This window comes from Triticum aestivum, chromosome 4B (assembly GCF_018294505.1).
Source record: "Triticum aestivum cultivar Chinese Spring chromosome 4B, IWGSC CS RefSeq v2.1, whole genome shotgun sequence".
In the NCBI taxonomy this organism is placed as follows: Eukaryota; Viridiplantae; Streptophyta; class Magnoliopsida; order Poales; family Poaceae; genus Triticum; species Triticum aestivum.
This window is the reverse complement of record NC_057804.1, coordinates 416,462,911-416,477,825: the sequence shown is the minus strand read 5'-3', so window position 1 is coordinate 416,477,825 and position 14,915 is coordinate 416,462,911.

The window sequence follows — 14,915 nt, the reverse complement described above, 5'->3', positions numbered from 1 at the left end:
AAGTATGACATGCTGGTAAGCAGTATGACTTGTATCGCCCACAACTCATTTGTGTTCTACTCGTGCATATAACATCAACACATAAAACCTAGGCTCGGATGCCACTGTTGGGGAACGTAGTAATTTCAAAAATTTCCTACGCACACGCAAGATCATGGTGATGCATAGCAACGAGAGGGGAGAGTGTAATCTACATACCCTTGTAGACCGAAAGCGGAAGCGTTAGAACAACGCGGTTGATGTAGTCGTACGTCTTCACGGCCGGACCGATCAAGCACCGAAACTATAGCACCTCCGAGTTCTAGCACATGTTCAGCTCGATGACGTCCCTCGAACTCAGATCCAGCCGAGTGTTGAGGGAGAGTTCCGTCATCACGACGGCGTGGTGACGATCTTGATGTTCTATCGTCGCAGGGCTTCGCCTAAGCACCGCTACAATATTATCGAGGAAGACTATGGTGGAAGGGGGCACCGCACACGGCTAATAGATCTCAAGGATCAATTGTTGTTGTGTCTTTGGGGTGCCCCCCTGCCCCCATATATATAGGAGCAAGGGGGGAGGTGGCCGGCCTATGGAGGAGGCGCACCAAGGGGGGAGTCCTACTCCCACCGGGAGTAGGACTCCTCCTTTCCTTGTTGGAGAAGGAAAGAGGAGGAGAGGGAGAAGGAAAAGTGGGCTGCCCCCCTTGTCCAATTCGGACCAGAGGGGGGGCGCAGGCCTCCTTCCTTTTGGCCTCTCTCCTCTATTCCCGTGTGGCCCAATAAGGCCCATATACTCCCCGGCCAATTCCCGTAACTCTCCGGTACTCCGAAAAATACCCGAATCACTCGGAACCTTTCCGAAGTCCGAATATAGTCGTCCAATATATCAATCTTTACGTCTCGACCATTTCGAGACTCCTCGTCATGTCCCCGATCTCATCCGGGACTCCGAACTCCTTCGGTACATCAAAACTCATAAACTCATAATATAACTGTCATCGAAACCTTAAGCATGTGGACCCTACGGGTTCGAGAACAATGTAGAGATGACCTAGAAATATTCTCGGTCAATAACCAATAGCGGAACCTGGATGCTCATATTGGCTCCTACATATTCTGCGAAGATCTTTATCGGTCAAACCGCATAACAACATACGTTGTTCCCTTTGTCATCGGTATATTACTTGCCCGAGATTCGATCATCGGTATCCAATACCTAGTTCAATCTCGTTACTGGCAAGTCTCTTTACTCATTACGTAATGCATCATTCCGTAACTAACTCATTAGCTACATTGCTTGCAAGGCTTATAGTGATGTGCATTACCGAGAGGGCCCAGAGATACCTCTCCGACAATCGGAGTGACAAAACCTAAACTCGAAATATGCCAACCCAACATGTACCTTTGGAGACACCTGTAGTACTCCTTTATAATCACCTAGTTACTTTGTGACGTTTGGTAGCACCCAAAGTGTTCCTCCGGTAAACGAGAGTTGCATAATCTCATAGTTACAGGAACATGTATAAGTCATGAAGAAAGCAACAACAACATACTAAACGATCAAGTGCTAAGCTAATGGAATGGGTCAAGTCAATCACATCATTCTCCTAATGATGTGATCTCGTTAATCAAATGACAACTCTTTTGTCCATGGTTAGGAAACATAACCATCTTTGATAAAAGAGCTAGTCAAGTAGAGGCATATAGTGACATTATGTTTGTCTATGTATTCACACATGTATTATGTTTCCGGTTAATACAATTCTAGCATTAATAATAAACATTTATCACGATATAAGGAAATAAATAATAACTTTATTATTGCCTCTAGGGCATATTTCCTTCAGGCACAAGGGTCTCGGGAACTTCGAGGAGTATCTTCGTAGTCTTCTGATGAACCAAGCGATCATCTGGAATGTGGGGATCTTAGAGAGGAAGTGGTTACGGGAACCTAGTGTTAGAGTTAGCAAAATCTTTAACCCGAATAGAAGAGAGATCAGAGTCCCAAAGTAAAGACGAGAATAAAAGATCCTAATACCACCCAATTGGCAACGTGTACCCGTAAGCCACACAGCCAAGTTAGTAAAACAGTTTTGGACGACTAGACTCGACTTCGGCAAGGAGTTGGAAAGGGGGGTTCCTACAGGCAGTCAAATCTGATACCAACTTGTGATGCCCCCAATTCAATCATACACTAATCATACACGCCAATGTGTACGATCAAGATCAGGGACTCACGAGAAGATATCACAACACAACTCTAGACACAAAGTAAAAAATAATAAAAGCTTTATATTACAAGCCAAGGGCCTCAACGGCTCGAATACATCAGTTCGAATACAAACGAGTCAGCGGAAGCAACATCATCTGAGTACATACATAAGTTAGACAAGTTTCCTTAAGAAGGCTAGCACAAAAGCAACATCGATTGAAAAGGCAAGGCCTCCTGCCTGGGAGCCTCCTAACTACTCCTGGTTGTCGGCGGCCTCCACATAGTGGTAGGCACCCTTGGTGTAGCAGTACTCGTTGTCGAAGGTGGTGTCTGGCTCCTGCGCTCCACCATCTGGTTGTGACGTCCGAGAAGAAAGGAAAAGGGGAAAAAGAGGAAGCAAAGCAATCGTGAGTACTCATCCAAAGTACTCGCAAGCAAGGATCTACACTACATATGCATCGGTATCAATGAAATGGGTAGTATCTGTGGACTGGACTGCATAATGCTAGAAGAGAAGGGGAAAGCCTAGCCTATCAAAGACTAGCATCATCAAGCAGCTCCAAGCATCTTGCAGCAATCAAAAGAGTATAGAATATTAGTTTATATTTTAAACAATCATGTTGTAGAAATAACGCCCAGAGATCCTTCTGCGACTCCCTGCGGGAAAGCAATCTCGGAGCCACATATCCATTACATGCCTCAGCATTCAGTATCCAGTTCTAGTTGTATCGATCGGGATACAACTCTGAGCGTCCGTTACCGTGGACCCGGCTACTCGAATAGATAATACTTCCCTGCAGGGGTGCACCAACTTACCTAACACGCTCGATCAGCTCCGGCCGGACACACCATCAGGTCATGACCAGTCTCGACCAATCAACACACCGCAGTCCTACTTAGGCTCAACAGAGAGGCCAGCACGCCAGTCTACATCCGAAGCACGCAAGGGTCTTGGGCCCATCGCCCTTTGCACTCCTGCATGTTGTGTGGGCGGCTGGTCAGCATATCTATCTACCTCCTTAAAAAGGCAGGTGCTTACGCAGTCCAACCCGACGCGCCCCGCTCCATTGCTGACGTTCGTTGAGCTTTCGGCTGATACATATGATGGAGAGTGCCCATAATTATTCCTGCGTGGTGGTTAGTGCGAAAAAGGCTAGAGGCCTACTTGGATCAAATATCCAAACCGTTAGTGTCTTGGTAGTGCAGTAATGATCAATGATCCACGATATGTGGTCTCGTCGCCCCGTCTCACGGACATGCGGCAAGGGCTAAGAATGCCCGACCGCGCCACGTGGAAAACTTGCAGGTATCCTCCCGATCAACCCGACTTCGCATCACTCGCGGGTACCCCTCGGGGCCGACCCGATGTCATCATGGTTCAGTGGTAAGTCAAAGTAACCGTGTGTCCGAAACAGCAAGGGGGAAACCCGAGGAATCACCCTCAATGGATTCCCACTCGATGTACCGTCAAGGTGTACTTGGAGGAATCACCCTCGATGGTCCATACTTGAGGGGTTGCATGACAGAGTCGTTATCGGGAGTGGTGAAGGAGGAATCACCCTCGATGACCACGACCCAATAGCTACACTACAGGGTTAACATCAGAAGTGCTGACGAAGTATCACCCTCGCCACTCGATAGTAACTGTGCAAAGTCGTACAACTAAGAGGGGTTATGTACGGTGTCGGGTCCTGGACGTCGATCACGTTGATCGAGTCATCGAACATAAAGCGGGTCAACTGGGACAAGGTGAGGGGGTCAATGATCGATCTCTAACCAACCTATACTAAGCAGTTTAGAATAAGCAGGTACATTATGAAAGCAGGTAACAAAAACAGGCTATGCATTATAGTAGGATCATACAAAAAGCAGTAGTAGTTCTAATGCAAGCATAAGAGAGAAGGGAATGGGCGATATTGGAATAAACAAGAGGGGTTTGCTTGCCTGGTTGCTCTGTAGACGAAAGGAATCTTCGAAAGCGTATCCGTAGTCGAACACCGAAGCATCAACGCTCTCGGGGTCTATCGCAGTATCGGGGTCTACCAAAAGAAGCAATGAAGGGGAAACAAATAAATAACAGAGCAAACAATAGCATCACAAAGCATGCCATGACAAAAGTGATGTGCTAGGGGTGACCTGACGCAGTGCTACGCATTACAGACAAAGGGGATGGTTCCATGTTTAGGTAGTCAGGCGCACCTGACAGTCTTGTGGTTAGCGTATCCGGGTTCGTCTCGTTTTTTCTGATCAACTTTGATGTATAAAGTTTTTCCATCCGAGTTACGGATGAATTTCTACAAATTTCCGAAGATTTAAACAATTATTTGGAATTCCCTGGAAATTGGCTAAGTCTGAGACATCCTCAGTTTTAAACATCACTTGGCTGTTTCCAAAAGGCTATAATTATTGTTCCGTCCATCCTATGGCTTAGTGCCTTTTACCAATGCTGATCACTTTCATGTGATCTACAAGATTGTATCAATTGCATCTCTGCTAGATCCCTGCACTTTATTTTCTGCCCTAAAGTAGCTACCACAATAACTCTGTTTTCCATCTTTTCTGCTAACAGAACATAGAATTTTGTCATTTTCATTGCATTTAATCCTTATACCTTTTGAATTTGATCAAATGGAATGTTTAGAACCTTGTCAAGTGTACTACCTTCCCATATATTTTTAGTCCTGTTAACAATTGTTTTGCCGGAGTTTAGGGGTTGTCTAAAGGGTTAGTCATCGTAGAACTAGAAAAGCTAGCTAGCACTACAGTAACTTTCAGTTACTGTAGCTACAGTAGTACATGCAGAGCAGTGGCAGTAGGCAACGAGCAGCAATGGCAATGGGCAGCAGGGGCAGCACAGCGGCTGAGCATCAAGGAGCAACAACAGCAAAGCAGCAGCTGAGTAGTGGTAGCGCATAGCAACAACAGTGCCTAGCAGAGAAGTTGCAATGGCATAGTAGCAACAACAGTCGCGGCAGTAGAATGCAACAACAACAGCTGAGCAGCAGGGGCAAGGCGGCTCACGAGGACGGCAGCAGCGCGACGGGCGGGCACAGTGGCTACCGGAGGTGGGCGCGGGCTGGCGTGCACGACCGGGCGAGCGCGGGATGAGGCAGGGGCCTGGTGACCACGAGGGGCGGAGCCCCGAGCCGGCCAAGGCGGAGCTTCGGTCATGGTGTGCACACTGCGGTTACGGCTACGAATCCGACAGGGGAAGGGGGAATCGGTCGAGGGCCTCACCGAGGTGCTCGACGACGAGCTCAGGAGGTCGGGGATGGCCAAGGCAGGGCTATCTGACAAGGTGGACGACGGTGGCCGAGGTTGGGGAAGACAGCGATGGCGGCGATATGGTGTGGCTCCGATCAATTAAAAGCCCTTAGATGAAGAAGCAGTCGATGGCGGTCCTCCTAGACTTCTCCGTGCGGCACGTGGTGGCTGGCGGCCGCGGGATCGACGGCGGCGCGTCAGTGCCATGCTCGGGCGAATGAGACAGAGAGGGAGAGGGGCGAACGAGGGGAGTGGGGGCGCTAGGGTTTGTCGGAGGCGTCGGGCACCTTCTTATCCACCACGGGGACTCGCTGGATGTTCGACGCGTGCCGCATCTGTACGTGGGAGGCCATGGTGACCGTATTGTTTGAATTTCAGGGGAATTTATAGAACTATTCGAACATTTTAGTTTTACAGTTTGAGGAAATAATAATTTGACTTGTCTTTTAAATTTGAATTTGAGGTCGGTTTGGAACCAAGTGATGATTAGCAAGATTTAATTATGATGACATGGCACCATTAACGTGAGTTTACTATAGCATGACACACGGGGTGTTACACATTTTCATCTTGACTCTCTGGTAGAAACTTTGGGGCACTCTTTTAAGTTCTTTATGTTGGTTTGAATAGATGACTCTGAGGTTGTGTGATGCATATCGTATAATCAAACCCGCGGATACTTGTGGTGACATTGGAGTATCTAGGTGACATTAGGGTTTTGGTTGATGTGTGTCTTAAGGTGTTATTTTAGTACGAACTCTAGGGCTGTATGGGACACTTATAGGAATAGCCCAATAGATCGATCAGGAAGAATAACTTTGAGGTGGTTTCATACCCTACAATAATCTCTTCGTTTGTTCTTCGCTATTAGTGACTTTGGAGTGACTCTTTGTTGCATGTTGAGGGATTGTTATATGATCTATTTATGTTATCATTGTTGTGAGAACTTGCACGAGTAAAAGTATGAACCCTAGGCCTTATTTCGAAGCATTGCAATACCATTTTTGCTCACTTTTGTTACTTGCTACCTTGCTGTTTTTATATTTTCAGATTACGAAAAGCTATATCTACCATCCATATTGCACTTGTATCATCATCTCTTCGCCAAACTAGTGCACCTATACAATCTACCATTGTATTGGGTGTGTTGGGGACACAAAAGACTCTTTGTTATTTGGTTGCAGGGTTGTTTGAGAGAGACCATCTTCATCCTACGCCTCCCACAGATTGATAAACCTTAGCTCATCCACTTGAGGGAAATTTGCGACTGTCCTACAAAACTCTGCGCTTGGAGGCCCAACACGAGTCTACAAGAAGAAGGTTGCATAGTAAACATCAAGAGGCCAAGGGGCGCCCGAAGTGGTGCCGAATCCCACTTGGGCTCCTGCCCTGGTTTGGCCCCCCCTTCCTTGTATAGGCGCCAGGGGAAGGAAGGGGGAGGTGGTGCCTCCCCCCTACCTTTTTTTGAAAGCAAAGCAAGGCTTTATTAATCAACGGTGATTGGGCATATCGCCCAGTACACACTCAGCCACAGAGGTTGGAACATCCGACACCCACTCTAAGTAGTGGTGAGGTTCAAACGCACGCCCAATGGAGGCAAGCTCGTGCGCTACAGAATTGGCATTACGCCTACACACAGAAACAGAAAACTGGGAAAACCAAAGCTTAAGTTGGTATTTCATGTCTTCAATGACAGCAGCGTAGGCTGATGAATCGACTCTCCGCAGGTCCAGGCCTTTTGAAACCAGTTGGGAATCTGTCTCGAACTGCACCCGGGTCAGGCCCATCTCTGCGGTTGTGGTTATAGCATGTGACATGGCAAAGATCTCAGCAGCAAAGGCGTCGTAGACGTGTTCCTGTCTTCCCGCTCTAGCAACGCCAAGGATGCCACCACTGTCCCGGACAACGATGCCCCAGCCAGCATGTGATTGCCCAGGCACGAAGGAATCGTCAATGTTGATCTTGTAAACAGCATCTACTGGAGGGTGCCAATTGTCAGCTGGGTCTTTGGTACGAACGCAACCAAAGATTTGCCTGTACTCCATCACCCTAGTCCTGGTGCTTCGCGCCACCTCCGCAACCGAGATCGGTAGTGACCCTTCTCGAAGCTTGTTTCGGTTGGACCACCACTACCACCAGAAGGTAAGGATTTGAAGGCGCTTTTCCTCATCTAGTCCCCACAAAAAGTCCAGCATAGCATGCACGGATGTTATCTCTTCAAGGACTAGGCGTTCCTTCTCCAAAGCCAAATCTCGCCAAACCTCCTTTGCTGCTTTGCATTTTATGAAGAGATGTGCACCGTCCTCAGCCGCTCTACCGCAGAATAAGCAGCTAGTGTCTTGGATGGGTATCCCTTTACGTGCAACATTCGTTCGCAGGGCTAACGATTCATGTTTGAGTCGCCAAGTAAACATTTGAATGTTCCTAGGGCATGGCATCTTCCATATTCTCTTCCATGAAATATCATCTGTTTTATCAAAAATCCTAGGCACCCTCGTGCTCATGCCTTGTCCTCCAGATCTTCGTAATTCCTCCAGCTGTACTTGAAGCTTATACGCGCTTTTCACCGTGTGCGTGCCCTTGCTGTCATACTGCCAGGCAATGAAATCCTGAACCCCTTCGCGCAATGGAATCTATAATATGTGCTTGACATCATCAGGCCAAAAGGTCTCCATCACTAGCTGTTCATCCCACGTGCCCGTTATTGGATCAATTAGGTCACTAACTCTCTCTAACAGGTTGTGCCGGCGAGGTGTAATGACCCTTCGCGACCACAGGCGAGGTATCCATGGATCTGACCAGATCCTAACTGCAGTACAGTCCCCTATCCTCCACACATAACCCTCCTTGAACAGCTTTTGTCCGTGTAGAAGACTACGCCATGAGTAGGAGATGCCATCCTTCGGCTCCGCCTCTAATATGTGCTTTTGTGGATAGTACCGAGCCTGCAAGATCCTTGCACATAACGACTCCGGGCATTGAATTAGTCTCCAGATTTGTCGTGACAACATTGCTAGGTTGAAGTCGTGCATGTCCCGGAAGCCGAGCCCACCATGGCACTTAGGTTCAGTTAACTTCTTCCAGCTGATCCAGTGGGTCGTATTTTCCTTGTCCTGCTGGCTCCACCAGTAGTTGCCAACAAGCGAGCTAATCTCGTCGCATCATTTCTTTCCCCACCTTCGCAATGAGCTTCTCCTTCCATCCATATACTCTCCCTGCGATGGCATTCTTAACAAAACCAAAAGCTTTCTTCCTTGATTTTCCAACATGAACCGGTAGACCGAGATACTTATCATTCCAATTTTCACTCTGTATTTGTAGTGCATCCTTGACTGCAACTTTCACCTCCTCCCTGGAGTTTGGACTGAACATAATGGCTGACTTCTCCAGATTAATACATTGACCAGAGCAAACCTCATACAAATCCCGAATCTCCCGAAGAGCTTGGCCCTCCTCCTCCTTGGCTTTGAGCAACAAAACTGAGTCGTCCGCGAAGAGAAGGTGCGATACCACTGGTGCGCCTTGGCAGATCCGAATGCCAGACAGCTTCCCGGTCCTCTCTGCATCATGTAGAAGTGCCGAGAGTCCTTCGGCGCAGATCACAAAGAGATAAGGAGACAGAGGATCGCCTTGATGGAGGCCTCGCGAGGGCGTAAACTATTCGGTAAGCACTCCATTCACCTTAATCTGGTAGCGTACAGACGTAACACAATTCATGACTAGATCGATCCATCTTGTGTGAAAACCCAGCTTATGAAGCATAGCCCTCAAGAAGTCCCACTCAACCCTGTCATACGCTTTGCTCATGTCTGCCTTGACTGCAGCAACTCCTTCTTGTCCTTTCTTCTTATTGAGGAGGTAGTGTGACAATTCATAGGCAATTAACACATTGTCGGTGATCAGCCTCCCCGGACAAAAGCACTTTGATTGTCTGATATAATCTCAGGAAGGACAAGCTTCAAGCGATTAATCACTTTAGAGACTAACTTCTAAATGACGTTGCAAAGACTAATAGGCCTGAGATCCTTGATTCTGTTTGGGTTTTTAACTTTGGGTATAAGCACCACCATTGTGCCGTTCCAACCTTTCGGGATCGAACCACCATTGAGAACCGATAGCACCTCGTCAACCACCTTGTCTCCCATAAAATGCCAATGTTGCTTGTAGACAATTGAGGGCATACCGTCAGGGCCAGGCGCCTTGAGGTCTCCAATATGATCAAGTGCAGCTTTAACTTCTTCCCTTGTTGCTTCGGCCTCAAGGACTGCTCTCATCGCGCTCGTTACACGGGGTTGAACCTTGTTGATAAGCTCAGCCATTCTGGTGCTCCCAGCAGATGTGAACAGATCCTGAAAAAAGGAACAGATATAATTAGTGAGATCCTCCCCTTCCTTCACTTCCACCCCATCCTCCTTTCTCAGCATTTTGATCCGATTTGCCTTCCTTTTGGCAGATGCCACAGCCATAAAGTACCGCGTGCTTTGATTCCCATCCCTCAACCATGTTACATGAGATTTATGTTTTGCTTTGATGTTTTTCTTACTCTCCAGATCATTCACAACACATCGCAGCCTTGCCTCCTCCCTGACCTTCTCTTCTGAAACCGGAGCACGCATACATTTCTCCAAAGCGCCTTGCGCCTTCTTCAGCCTCCCTTCTAGCTCACCCGCCACCTCCTTCCCCCACTTTCTCATACGACCCGCCACACATTTAAGTGCAGTTGCTACATCTCCATTCCCTGTCAAGCATCCCTCTTCCCATGCTCCTTGTACCTCTGCGCTGCAACCATCTTCCTTCAACCACCAAGCTTCAAAACGAAAACCCCTATCGCCCCCTAAACTCCTCCTACTCTCCCCTTGGGTGGAAACAATCACCGGTCTATGATCGGAATGGCGCGGTGGTCCGTTTAGAACTGGAAAATCCGGGAACAACTCACACCAGGTGGCATTCGTTGTTGCTCTGTCAAGACGCTCACAAATGTATGTGTCCACTTCAGAGTTGTGGTTTCTCCAAGTAAATTTGTCCCCCTCATACCCAAGATCTGAGAGTTCACAAGCTTCCAGCGCTTCTCTGAAATTATCCATAAGTCTCTGTGAGCGCATTGCTCCTCCAATATTCTCATCGCCACAAAGGATTTCGTTGTAGTCTCCTAGGCAAAGCTAGGGACGCCCCTGTTGATGTTGCTGCCCTAAAATCTTTAAAGTCCTCCACGTCTCCCCTTTCCTCTCCGACGCCGACTTGCCATATATTCCAGTTAACCTCCACACCTTGCCATCCTCCTCCGTCACATCGACATCAATGTGCCTACGGCCATACGATCTCAACCCTACATCCACTCCACGTTTCCAAAACAATGCTACTCCTCTACTCCGGCCCTCTGGACTCCATGCTGTCATGTGAGACAACCCTAGCATCCACCGAAATCTCTCTAGCTCCTTCTCTGTCAACTTTGTCTCCGCCAGAAACAACACATCAGGATCCTCCACCCTCCCCATGTCGAGGAGGCTACGAACCACCGGGCCGTTCCCGAGTCCCCGACAGTTCCATCCGACAATTTTCATTGCGCCCGACGGGGCTGCTCATGCAGCCCGGCCGATATATCATTTTGTGAGACCATCATTTATCCCTGGCGTCCGAAGCTTCTGCATCCTTTGTCTCCACCCGACCCTTCTTTTCTACCTTCTCATCGCCCTCCTCCATCCTTCCCCGTTTCTGCCCAAGAACATCCTCCGTTTCCACCTTCTCCGCGGTCCCTCCTCGGTCCCGTCCCTTCTTCCTATATCTTTTGCCATCTGGGTTCTTTCCATTCCTACCTGAATCCTGCCTTTTTACTTGCTGCACCTTTTCCCCATTCTCCTCCGAGTGCACCAGCATAGTATCATTCCCCACTGTAATCTGCGTCTCCGATCCACCCTTGTTATTCCCATCAACGCCTCCCAACTCCAGCCTCTTAGGTTTGCCATTATTACGGGCAGCAGGTAAGGCTTTAGGCGGGCTTGTTACTCTTCTCCCTTGTCTGTTTTCTCACCAGCGCCCCCACTCGACCTGCCATCAGTGTTCCTCCACGACAAGCTGTCACTCCCTCCACCGGAACGACCAGAAGACCAGCTGTTTCCATAGTTTCGAGTGCCCCCAAAAGTACGGCTGCTCCTTCTCCAAACCCCGTCCTCCAAACCTCCTCTCTTCTGCCCCATATCCGCCTTCAGCCACCTCCCGTATTGCCGTTGTTCTCCTTCTTGATTCTGATAGAACAATCCTTATCGCAATGACCAATGATCCCACAGCTATAGCAGAAATCCGGTAGGTATTCATACTCAAACCTGCACCAGCCTCTCTCCTCCGTGTCTCCCTCCTTACCTCCCACCTTCTCCTTCTCCTTCTGTGTAACCGGCCCATCTTCCTCCTCATCGAGAGTAAAGCCATGCATGAGGGGTTTGTCTATGCGCATCCTGACCTTGATCCTCAAAAAATGACCTATGGCGCTTCTGTCAGCTCCAGTATCAGACTCCACGAACCAACCAACGATGTTGCCAATTTCCTCTGCAGAATCCTCATTCATCATGCCCAACGGTAGATTATAAACTCTAACTCAGATAGGGATATCATTAAACGCATAGTCCTCAGGGCGTTTCCTCGGAACAAAGTCCTCCACTACTACCAGCTCCTTATCAAACATCCACGGTCCATCCTCGAGCGCTTTCCTTTTTCCCGACTCCTGATGGAAGGTGAACAGGAAATGATTGACTCCAACCTCCTTGCAGCTAATGCCCTTGATCGTACACCACACCCTCCCAAGCGATAAGCAGATCACATCGGGATGGGCCATCTTCTCCGACATCACCCTACCCACCGCCTGCACCTCCGCTTCCTTTCCCTTTTCCCTTGCCGTGATCTGAATCTTCACTCCCTTCCTCTCCTCCTCAAACAGCTTCAGGTTCTTCAACATCCCGGCAATTCCCTCCATTACCCCTTCCTTCAACCGCCAAAATCCTCCTAGGGTTTAGGTGTATTACGACCACACGCCCTAGGGAGCGCGCAGAAGGTCTATGGTGGATGGGAGAGGGAACATGGACGAGAGGCTCGGGGACCAGGGGCGTACAAACTCCTGCAAATCACCTGAGCTTTCCAATCTGGCGGATGAAGCGACGAACCCTAGGCAGCAAGGCCCCCGTCACGCGATCGCCTCCGCAATCGCCGGACAGATACGCGAACCGTCACCCTATGCGGGACGGACTTAACCCCCCCCCTTCCTTTCTCCCTTGAGGAGGGGAAGGAAGGAGGGAATTGCCCTTCCCCCTTTCCTTTTCCTAGGGCTGGCCGACCTGGTGGTGGGGCGCACCAGTCCCTTGTGGGCTGGTTTGTCCCTCCCTTGGCCCATTAAGCTCATATCTTTGCCGGGGTGCCCGGAACCCCTTCCAGTGACTCTATATGTACTCGGTACCTCCAGAACACTTCCGTGTCCAAATACCATCGTCCTATATATCGATCTTTACCTCTCGACCATTTCGACACTCCTCGTCATGTCCGTGATCTCATCCGGGACTCCGAACAACATTCGGTCACCAAATCACATAACGCATATAATACTATATCGTCATCGAACGTTAAGCGTGTGGACCCTACGGGTTCGAGAACTATGTAGACATGACCGAGACACCTCTTCGGTCAATAATCAATAGCGGAACCTGGATGCTCATATTGGCCCCCACATATTCCACGAAGATCTTTATCGGTCAAACCGTTATGACAACATACGTTATTCCCTTTATCCATCGGTATGTTACTTGCCTGAGATTCGATCGTCGGTATCTTATACATAGTTCAATCTCGTTACCGGCAAGTCTCTTTACTCGTTCTGTAATACATCATTCTGCAACTAACTCATTAGTCACTTTGCATGCAAGGCTTCTTATGATGTGTATTACCGAGAGGGCCCAGAGATAACTCTCCGATACTCGGAGTGACAAATCCTAATCATGATCTATGCCAACTCAACAAACACCTTCGAAGATACCTGTAGATCATCTTTATAATTATCCAGTCACGTTGTGATGTTTAATAGCACACAGAAGGCATTCCTCCAGTATCCTGGAGTTGCATAATCTCATAGTTGAAGAAATATGTATTTGATATGAAGAAAGCAATAGCAATAAAACTGAACGATCGATATACCAAGCTAATGGATGGGTCTTGTCCATCACATCATTAGTGACCCCCGTTATCAAATGACAACTCATGTCCATGGTTAGGAAACCTTAACCATCTGATCAATGAGCTAGTCAAGTAGAGGCTCACTAGAGACACGGTGTTTGTCTATGTATTCACACATGTATTTAGGTTTCTGATCAATACAATTCTAGCATGAATAATAAACATTTATCATGAATAAGAAAATGTAAAATAGTAACGTTATTATTGCCTTTAGGGCATATTTCCTTCAGCTAGCTTGTGCTAGATCTGGCGGCTCATGAGGTGGTGAATCTTTTAAAAAAAAATTCACCGGCCGACGCCTAGCACACACCAAAAATTAAAGCAAAATATGAATAGCAGAAAACATGAAAAAAAGAAAGAAAGAAAGAAAATGAAGATGTGCCCTCGCGTGTGCCTAGGCTGGCCCATCTAGGGCTCCCCACCATGCGAGAGTTCCCTAGGTCTCACTATAAGCGAGACAAGGGGGCACCCCGGTATGTTTGCTGGTCTGCCATGTTTTTTGGTTTTGTTTTTCGCTCGCTAATGTAAGCCCACTGAAACCTTTTACAACATAGATTTTTATTTCGCCCACTGAACCGAAGCTTTTCCCATTACTGATTCGAGAATGAACTTAAAATTTCCTTAAGGTATTTTAAACATTCATGAATTTTAAAATGTTCACAAATTATAAAGAGTTCCCGGATTTGAATAAAAATCAAGAATTTGCAACATAATCCATGGATGAAAGAAATCATGAATTTGAAAAATGATCATGAAATATATAAAATGTTCATGAATTTGAACAATGTTCTCGTATTTGAAACCAAATTGTTGGAAAATTAAACATCTTCACGGATTTAAAAAATTCAGGATTATGAAATTTAAAAAATGGTCATCAATGGGAAAATATTTGTTCTTGAATTTGAAAAATGTTCACAGATTTAAATAAAATTGCATGATTCGTTTTGAATATATTGAATTTTAAAAATGTTCATAAATTTAAAAGAGATCTTTATTTTTTCTAAAAAAATTCAAAGATTCTAAAAATAACTATGAATTTTAAAAAAGATCTTGGATTAGGAAAACAGTTTGTTAAATTGAATATATTATTGAATTCGGAAAATATACACAAATTATGAAAAAATTCATGTTAGAAAAATGAGTAAAAATAAAAAAATAAAAAAGAGAAGAAGAAAAGTGAACAAAAAAGAAGCCAAAAATTGGTCTAGATTACCAGGTGATTATCAAAACCCGTGGGAAATAAAAC